This window comes from Xenopus laevis, chromosome 8L, assembly GCF_017654675.1.
Source record: "Xenopus laevis strain J_2021 chromosome 8L, Xenopus_laevis_v10.1, whole genome shotgun sequence".
NCBI lineage: Eukaryota > Metazoa > Chordata > Amphibia > Anura > Pipidae > Xenopus > Xenopus laevis.
The window spans coordinates 71,486,879-71,495,865 of NC_054385.1; positions in this window are offsets into that span (position 1 = coordinate 71,486,879).

Consider the following 8,987-nt stretch of genomic DNA (forward strand, 5'->3'; position numbering starts at 1 on the left):
CCAGCATAATTACAGTAGCCCAACAAATTATATGTGACGCAACAAGATGAATCAATATTTGATGTTGCGCTAGTTGTGGTAGAGCTGATGTGGGCCTGCCATAGTATGCAGCTTCAAAAAGGACATATGCCACAAGTAGGAGCAACTCTTGTGCAACACACACAAATGTTCCCCATTGCACTATATTTTGCAGGTGCAACAAGCACAGAACCATTTATAGATGGGCACAAGTAGAGATGTCGCGAACTGTTCGCCGGCGAACTTGTTCGCGCGAACATCGGGTGTTCGCGCTCGCCGGAAGTTCGCGAACGTCGCGCGACGTTCGCCATTTTGGGTTCGCCATTGTTGGCGCTTTTTTTTGCCCTCTCACCCCAGACCAGCAGGTACATGGCAGCCAATCAGGAAGCTCTCCCCTGGACCACTCCCCTTCCCTATAAAAACCGAAGCCCTGCAGCGTTTTTTCACTCTGCCTGTGTGTGCTGAAGAGATAGTGTAGGGAGAGAGCTGCTGCCTGTTAGTGATTTCAGGGACAGTTGAAAGTTTGCTGGCTAGTAATCGTTTTGATACTGCTCTGTTATTGGAGGGACAGAAGTCTGCAGGGGTTTGAGGGACATTTAAGCTTAGGTAGCTTTGCTGGCTAGTAATCTACCTTCTACTGCAGTGCTCTGTATGTAGCTGCAGTGGGCAGCTGTCCTGCTTCTGATCTCATCTGCTGACTGCTGCAATAACAGTAGTCCTTGTAAGGACTGCTTTTATTTATTTTTTTGTTGTTTTACTACTACTACTACTACTACTACTATAAGAGCCCAGTGCTATTAGTCTAGCAGTGTTGGGGAGTGGGACTGGTGTGCTAATCTGCTGCTCCTAGTAGTTCAGCAGCACCAACTTTAATTTTTTTTTTTAATATTCATTTTTTTTTTATTTTACTTTTTTTTATTTTACTACCGCTGTAGTAGTGTATAAGTTGACCTTTTAGGCATTATTTGCCCTGTAGGCATTATTTGCACACTGTTTTCTTCAACCCGCCATCGAGCTGTGTGACCTTGTTCACATTCTGTCTAAATATCCATAATATTACCGTCTCCAGAAAAAACACCGGAGTCACTTTTTTCAAGCAGCCATAATATATTTTACGTAATCCGTATCCACCGCTGTAGTAGTGTATACGTTGGCCTTGTAGGCATTATTTGCACACTGTTTTCTTCAACCCGCCATCGAGCTGTGTGACCTTGTTCCCATTCTGTCTAAATATCCATAATATTACCGTCTCCAGAAAAAACACCGGAGTCACTTTTTTCAAGCAGCATTCATATATTTTACGTAATCCGTATCCACCGCTGTAGTAGTGTATACGTTGGCCTTGTAGGCATTATTTGCACAGTGTTTTCTTCAACCCGCCATCGAGCTGTGTGAGCTTGTTCACATTTTGTCTAAATATTGATAATATTATCGTCTCTAGAAAAACCACTTGAGTTACTTTTTTTCAAGCAGCATTCATATATTTTACGTAATCCGTATCCACCGCTGTAGTAGTGTATACGTTGACCTTGTAGGCATTATTTGCACACTGTTTTCTTCAACCCGCCATCGAGCTGTGTGACCTTGTTCACATTTTGTCTAAATATTGATAATATTATCGTCTCTAGAAAAACCACTTGAGTTACTTTTTTTCAAGCAGCATTCATATATTTTACGTAATCCGTATCCACCGCTGTAGTAGTGTATACGTTGACCTTGTAGGCATTATTTGCACACTGTTTTCTTCAACCCGCCATCGAGCTGTGTGACCTTGTTCCCATTCTGTCTAAATATCCATAATATTACCGTCTCCAGAAAAAACACCGGAGTGACTTTTTTCAAGCAGCATTCATATATTTTACGTAATCCGTATCCACCGCTGTAGTAGTGTATACGTTGGCCTTGTAGGCATTATTTGCACACTGTTTTCTTCAACCCGCCATCGAGCTGTGTGACCTTGTTCCCATTCTGTCTAAATATCCATAATATTACCGTCTCCAGAAAAAACACCGGAGTCACTTTTTTCAAGCAGCATTCATATATTTTACGTAATCCGTATCCACCGCTGTAGTAGTGTATACGTTGGCCTTGTAGGCATTATTTGCACAGTGTTTTCTTCAACCCGCCATCGAGCTGTGTGAGCTTGTTCACATTTTGTCTAAATATTGATAATATTATCGTCTCTAGAAAAACCACTTGAGTTACTTTTTTTCAAGCAGCATTCATATATTTTACGTAATCCGTATCCACCGCTGTAGTAGTGTATACGTTGACCTTGTAGGCATTATTTGCACACTGTTTTCTTCAACCCGCCATCGAGCTGTGTGACCTTGTTCACATTTTGTCTAAATATTGATAATATTATCGTCTCTAGAAAAACCACTTGAGTTACTTTTTTTCAAGCAGCATTCATATATTTTACGTAATCCGTATCCACCGCTGTAGTAGTGTATACGTTGACCTTGTAGGCATTATTTGCACACTGTTTTTCAACCCGCCATCGAGCTGTGTGACCTTGTTCCCATTCTGTCTAAATATCCATAATATTACCGTCTCCAGAAAAAACACCGGAGTGACTTTTTCAAGCAGCATTCATATATTTTACGTAATCCGTATCCACCGCTGTAGTAGTGTATACGTTGGCCTTGTAGGCATTATTTGCACACTGTTTTCTTCAACCCGCCATCGAGCTGTGTGACCTTGTTCCCATTCTGTCTAAATATCCATAATATTACCGTCTCCAGAAAAAACACCGGAGTCACTTTTTTCAAGCAGCATTCATATATTTTACGTAATCCGTATCCACCGCTGTAGTAGTGTATACGTTGGCCTTGTAGGCATTATTTGCACAGTGTTTTCTTCAACCCGCCATCGAGCTGTGTGAGCTTGTTCACATTTTGTCTAAATATTGATAATATTATCGTCTCTAGAAAAACCACTTGAGTTACTTTTTTTCAAGCAGCATTCATATATTTTACGTAATCCGTATCCACCGCTGTAGTAGTGTATACGTTGACCTTGTAGGCATTATTTGCACACTGTTTTCTTCAACCCGCCATCGAGCTGTGTGACCTTGTTCACATTTTGTCTAAATATTGATAATATTATCGTCTCTAGAAAAACCACTTGAGTTACTTTTTTTCAAGCAGCATTCATATATTTTACGTAATCCGTATCCACCGCTGTAGTAGTGTATACGTTGACCTTGTAGGCATTATTTGCACACTGTTTTCTTCAACCCGCCATCGAGCTGTGTGACCTTGTTCCCATTCTGTCTAAATATCCATAATATTACCGTCTCCAGAAAAAACACCGGAGTCACTTTTTTCAAGCAGCATTCATATATTTTACGTAATCCGTATCCACCGCTGTAGTAGTGTATACGTTGGCCTTGTAGGCATTATTTGCACACTGTTTTCTTCAACCCGCCATCGAGCTGTGTGACCTTGTTCCCATTCTGTCTAAATATCCATAATATTACCGTCTCCAGAAAAAACACCGGAGTCACTTTTTTCAAGCAGCATTCATATATTTTACGTAATCCGTATCCACCGCTGTAGTAGTGTATACGTTGGCCTTGTAGGCATTATTTGCACAGTGTTTTCTTCAACCCGCCATCTAGCTGTGTGTATTATCGTTTCCAGAAAAACCAACTGAGTTTTTTGTTGTTGTTGTTTTTTTTAAAAATAATGCCAGGCAAAGGCAGGCCGCCACGCAGAGGCCGTGCTAGGGGCCGTGCTGCTATGCAATCCTGTGGCCCTAGCAAATTGCCCAGTTTTAAAAAGCCAATGACCCTGAACTCCCAAAATGCTGAAGAGGTAGTTGACTGGCTTACACAGCACACCCCATCCTCTACCGTTTCTAACTTTACCACAACATCCTCCTCATCCTCCACTGCTATGGCCACCCCACGTAACACTTCCTCCACCACCGGTGCCCCTTCTTCACTGGGGTCAGAGGAGTTATTTTCCAATGAGTTTCTTGAACTGAGTAATGCGCAACCATTATTGCCAGAAGAAGATGAAGGAGATGAGGACCTTACACCAGATTTAATTCTGGCAGAGAACACGATAGAGATGGACATAATGAGTGATGAGGAGGAGGTCCCCGCTGCTGCTTCCTTCTGTGATGTGTCAGAAGAAATTGATGCATCTGAGGAGAATGATGATGAGGAGATTGATGTTTTGTGGGTGCCTAGTAGAAGAGAGCAAGAGGAGGGTAGTTCAGATGGAGAGACGGAGAGTCAGAGAGGCAGTAGGAGAATAAGACTTAGAAGAAGCAGGGAGGACAGCCCGCAGGGATCAGCAGGGCAACAACATGTATCGGCACCTGTGTTCAGCCGGCCAACGCACCCGCCATTGCCGCCAATACCGCCAACTCCGCCAACTTCTACTGTTACCGCCAGATCGCACACTTCCAAAAAGTCAGCAGTGTGGGATTTTTTTAATGTGTGTGCCTCTGACAAAAGCATTGTAATTTGCAATGAGTGCAGTCAGAAACTGAGCCTTGGTAAGCCCAACAGCCACATAGGTACAACTTCTATGCGAAGGCACATGAGCGGCAAGCACAAAGCACTTTGGGAGCAACACCTCAAAGGCAACAGGCAAACTAAAAGCCACACTCCTTCTGGTCCAGCATCTTACTGCTCTACCTCTGCTCTCCTTGACCCGTCTGAACCACCCTCCACTCCGCCTTCCACCTTGACCACCTGTTCCCATTCCCAGTCATCTGCCACCAGCCAAGTTTCTGTGAAGGCCATGTTTGAGCGTAAGAAGCCAATGTCTGACTGTCACCCCCTTGCCCGGCGTCTGACAGCTGGCTTGTCTGCACTCTTAGCCCGCCAGCTTTTACCATACCAGCTGGTGGACTCTGAGGCCTTCCGCAAATTTGTAGCAATTGGGACACCGCAGTGGAAGGTACCCAGCCGCAATTTTTTTTCTAAAAAGGGAATACCACACCTGTACCAACATGTGCAGAGCCAAGTTACCGCATCTCTGTCACTTAGTGTTGGGCCAAAGGTCCATATGACTACTGACGCATGGTCCTCCAAGCATGGTCAGGGCAGGTATGTCACCTACACTGCCCACTGGGTGAACTTGGTAATGGCTGGGAAGCAGGGAATGGGTAGCTCAACAACAACAGTGGAGTTGGTGTCACCGCCACGGATTGCACGCGGTTCTGCCACCACCTCTACTCCTCCATCGCTCTCTACCTCGTCTTCTTCTTCTTCTTACTCTGCTGCTGGGTCCTCCTTCTCCTCCTCCACACCTGTGCACCCCCAGCTCCCCCTAGGCTATTCGACGTGCCAGGTACGCCGTTGTCACGCTGTCTTGGGGATGACGTGCCTGGAAAGCAAAAACCATACCGGATCTGTACTCCTGTCATCTCTGCAGTCACAGGCCGATCGGTGGCTGACCCCACACCAACTGCAGATCGGAAAAGTGGTGTGTGACAATGGAAGCAATCTGTTGGCAGCGTTGAGACTAGGCAATTTAACACATGTGCCCTGCATGGCACATGTGTTAAATTTAATAGTCCAACGTTTTGTCTCCAAGTACCCAGGATTCCAGGACGTTCTCACCCAGTCCAGAAAGGTGTCGGCCCATTTCAGACGTTCCTACACAGCCATGGCACGCCTTGCTGACATTCAGCAGCGCTACAACATGCCAGTCAGGCGTTTGATTTCTGACAGCCAGACTCGCTGGAATTCAACGCTCCTTATGTTGGAACGTCTGCTGCAACAACAAAGGGCCGTCAACGAGTACCTTTTTGAACTGGGTGGTAGGACTGGATCTGCACAGCTGGGGATTTTTTTCCCCCGTTACTGGGTGCTTATGCGCGATGCCTGCAGGCTCATGCGACCTTTTGAAGAGGTGACAAATATGGTCAGTCGCACCGAAGGCACCATCAGCGACCTAATACCCTTCGCTTTCTTCCTGGAGCGTGCCGTGCGACGAGTGACAGATGAGGCTGTAGACCAGCGTGACGAGGAGCTGGAAGCGCACGATTTCTGGTCGGAATCACCAGAACGAACCCAGGCACCTGCTGCAACGCAGGGAGAGGTGCCAGAAGTGGAGTCAGAGGAGGAAGGTGGCTTTGTGGAGGAGGAGGAGGAGGACCAACAGGAGCAGGCTTCCCAGGGGGCTAGTGGTGACCTTTTGGGGACCCCTGGTCTTGTACGTGGCTGGGGGGAGGAGACCGTGGATGATGCAGTCCTTGATAATGAGGAAGCGGAGATGGATAGCTCTGCATCCAACCTTGTGAGAATGGGGTCTTTCATGCTGTCATGCCTGTTGAAGGACCCCCGTATCAAGAGGCTTAAGGAGAAGGACCTGTACTGGGTCGCAACGCTACTAGACCCTCGGTACAAGCATAAAGTGTCAGAAATGTTACCAACATACCACAAGTCCGAAAAGATGCGGCATTTACAAACCAGCCTGCAAAACATGTTGTACAATGCTTTTAAGGGTGATGTCACTTCAGGAACTCATCAACATTCCAGGGGCAGAGGTGCCAGTAATCCTGCCACGAGCACACCTGCAAGGACAAAGCCCTTTGGCCAGTCTGTAACGTCAGACATGCAAATGTTTTTCTGTCCAAGGCAGCGCCACAACCCTTCTGGATCCACCCTCAAAGAACGCCTCGACCGGCAGGTAGCGGACTACCTGGCATTAACTGCAGATATCGACACTCTGAGGAGCGATGAACCCCTGGACTACTGGGTGCGCAGGCTTGATCTGTGGCCAGAGCTGTCACAATTTGCCATGAACCTCTTGTCTTGCCCAGCCTCAAGTGTGCTCTCAGAAAGGACCTTCAGTGCAGCAGGAGGGGTTGTAACTGAGAAGAGAACTCGCCTAGGTCACAAAAGTGTCGATTACCTGACCTTTATTAAAATGAATGAGGGGTGGATCTCGGAGGGTTACTGCACGCCGGAAGACTTGTTCTGACTTCTATGCAGCTGTCCTTCTCTTCAAGCCTCATGACTCCACACACAGCTGTCCTTTAGCGTCCTCCTCCTCCCTCCGCCACCGTTACAAACTAGGGTGCAAACCCTACTGGTTTAATTTTTTCTGGCCTCTGTGCTTCAGTGGCTGCAACCAAAAAAACTGGGCAAACAATGTCTACAAGGTCAACGTATGGCAAAAAATGACTATTTTCAGCATTTATATGGCATATTTTTTCTGGCAACTGTGCTTCAGTGGCTGCATCCAAAAAAATGCATATTTTCTGCATTTATATGGCATAATTTTTCTGGCCTCTGTGCTTCAGTGGCTGCAACCAAAAAAATTTATATTTTTTGCATATTTTCTGCATTTATATGGCATAATTTTTCTGGCCTCTGTGCTTCAGTGGCTGCAACCAAAAAAATTTATATTTTCAGCATTTATATGGCATAATTTTTCTGGCAACTGTGCTTCAGTGGCTGCGACCAAAAAAATGACTATTTTCAGCATTTATATGGCATATTTTTTCTGGCCTCTGTGCTTCAGTGGCTGCGGCCAAAAAAACTGGGCAAACAATGCCTACAAGGTCAACGACGTTGACCTTGTAGGCATTGTTTGCCCAGTTTTTTTGGCCGCAGCCACTGAAGCACAGAGGCCAGAAAAAATATGCCATATAAATGCTGAAAATAGTCATTTTTTGCCATACGTTGACTCAACGTATATGGCAAAAAATGACTATTTTCAGCATTTTTTTCTGGCAACTGTGCTTCAGTGGCTGCGACCAAAAAAAATGCATATTTTCTGCATTTATATGGCATAATTTTTCTGGCCTCTGTGCTTCAGTGGCTGCAACCAAAAAAATTTATATTTTCAGCATTTATATGGCATAATTTTTCTGTCAACTGTGCTTCAGTGGCTGCGACCAAAAAAATGCATGTTTTCTGCATTTATATGGCATAATTTTTCTGGCCTCTGTGCTTCAGTGGCTGCAACCAAAAAAGTTTATATTTTCAGCATTTATATGGCATAATTTTTCTGTCAACTGTGCTTCAGTGGCTGCGACCAAAAAAATGCATATTTTCTGCATTTATATGGCATAATTTTTCTGGCCTCTGTGCTTCAGTGGCTGCAACCAAAAAAATTTATATTTTCAGCATTTATATGGCATAATTTTTCTGGCAACTGTGCTTCAGTGGCTGCGTCCAAAAAAACTGGGCAAACAATGTCTACAAGGTCAACGTATGGCGAAAAATGACTATTTTCAGCATTTATATGGCATATTTTTTCTGGCAACTGTGCTTCAGTGGCTGCGTCCAAAAAAACTGGGCAAACAATGCCTACAAGGTCAACGTATGGCAGTTGTTTAAAGAGAACAGTAGATTACTAGCCAGCAAAGCTACCTAAGCTAAAATGTCCCTCAAATCCCTGCAGACTTCTGTCCCTCCAATACAGAGCAGTATCAAGCAGATTACTAGCCAGCAAACTTACTATCATCTGTCCCTGAAATCACTAACAGCTCTCCCCCTACACTATCTCTTCCAAGCACACACAGGCAGATTTTTCAGATACATTTTTGCCCTTGATCCCCCTCTGGCATGCCACTGTCCAGGTCGTTGCACCCTTTAAACAACTTTAAAATCATTTTTCTGGCCAGAAATGTCTTTTCTAGATGTTAAAGTTCGCCTTCCCATTGAAGTCTATGGGGTTCGCGAACCGTTCGCGAACCGCTCGCGTTTTTGCGCAAGTTCGCGAATATGTTCGCGAACTTTTTTTCCGACGTTCGCTACATCCCTAGGCACAAGTATTTTATGAAATAGTGTTTTGATAATTGTGCCCAGTGCTTCTCATTGCCCTAGTGTTGCTTTCTACAATTGTAATTGAGTCTTGAAGTCTTTAAAATATGTCACCTGCTTTTTCATTTACATTGACAAGCCCAAAATGACAAAAATGAGTGTTTAAAATGAACATTTTTGGTGAAAATAATACATCAACAAAGCGGTGCAGGCTTTGACGATTTGCATGCCC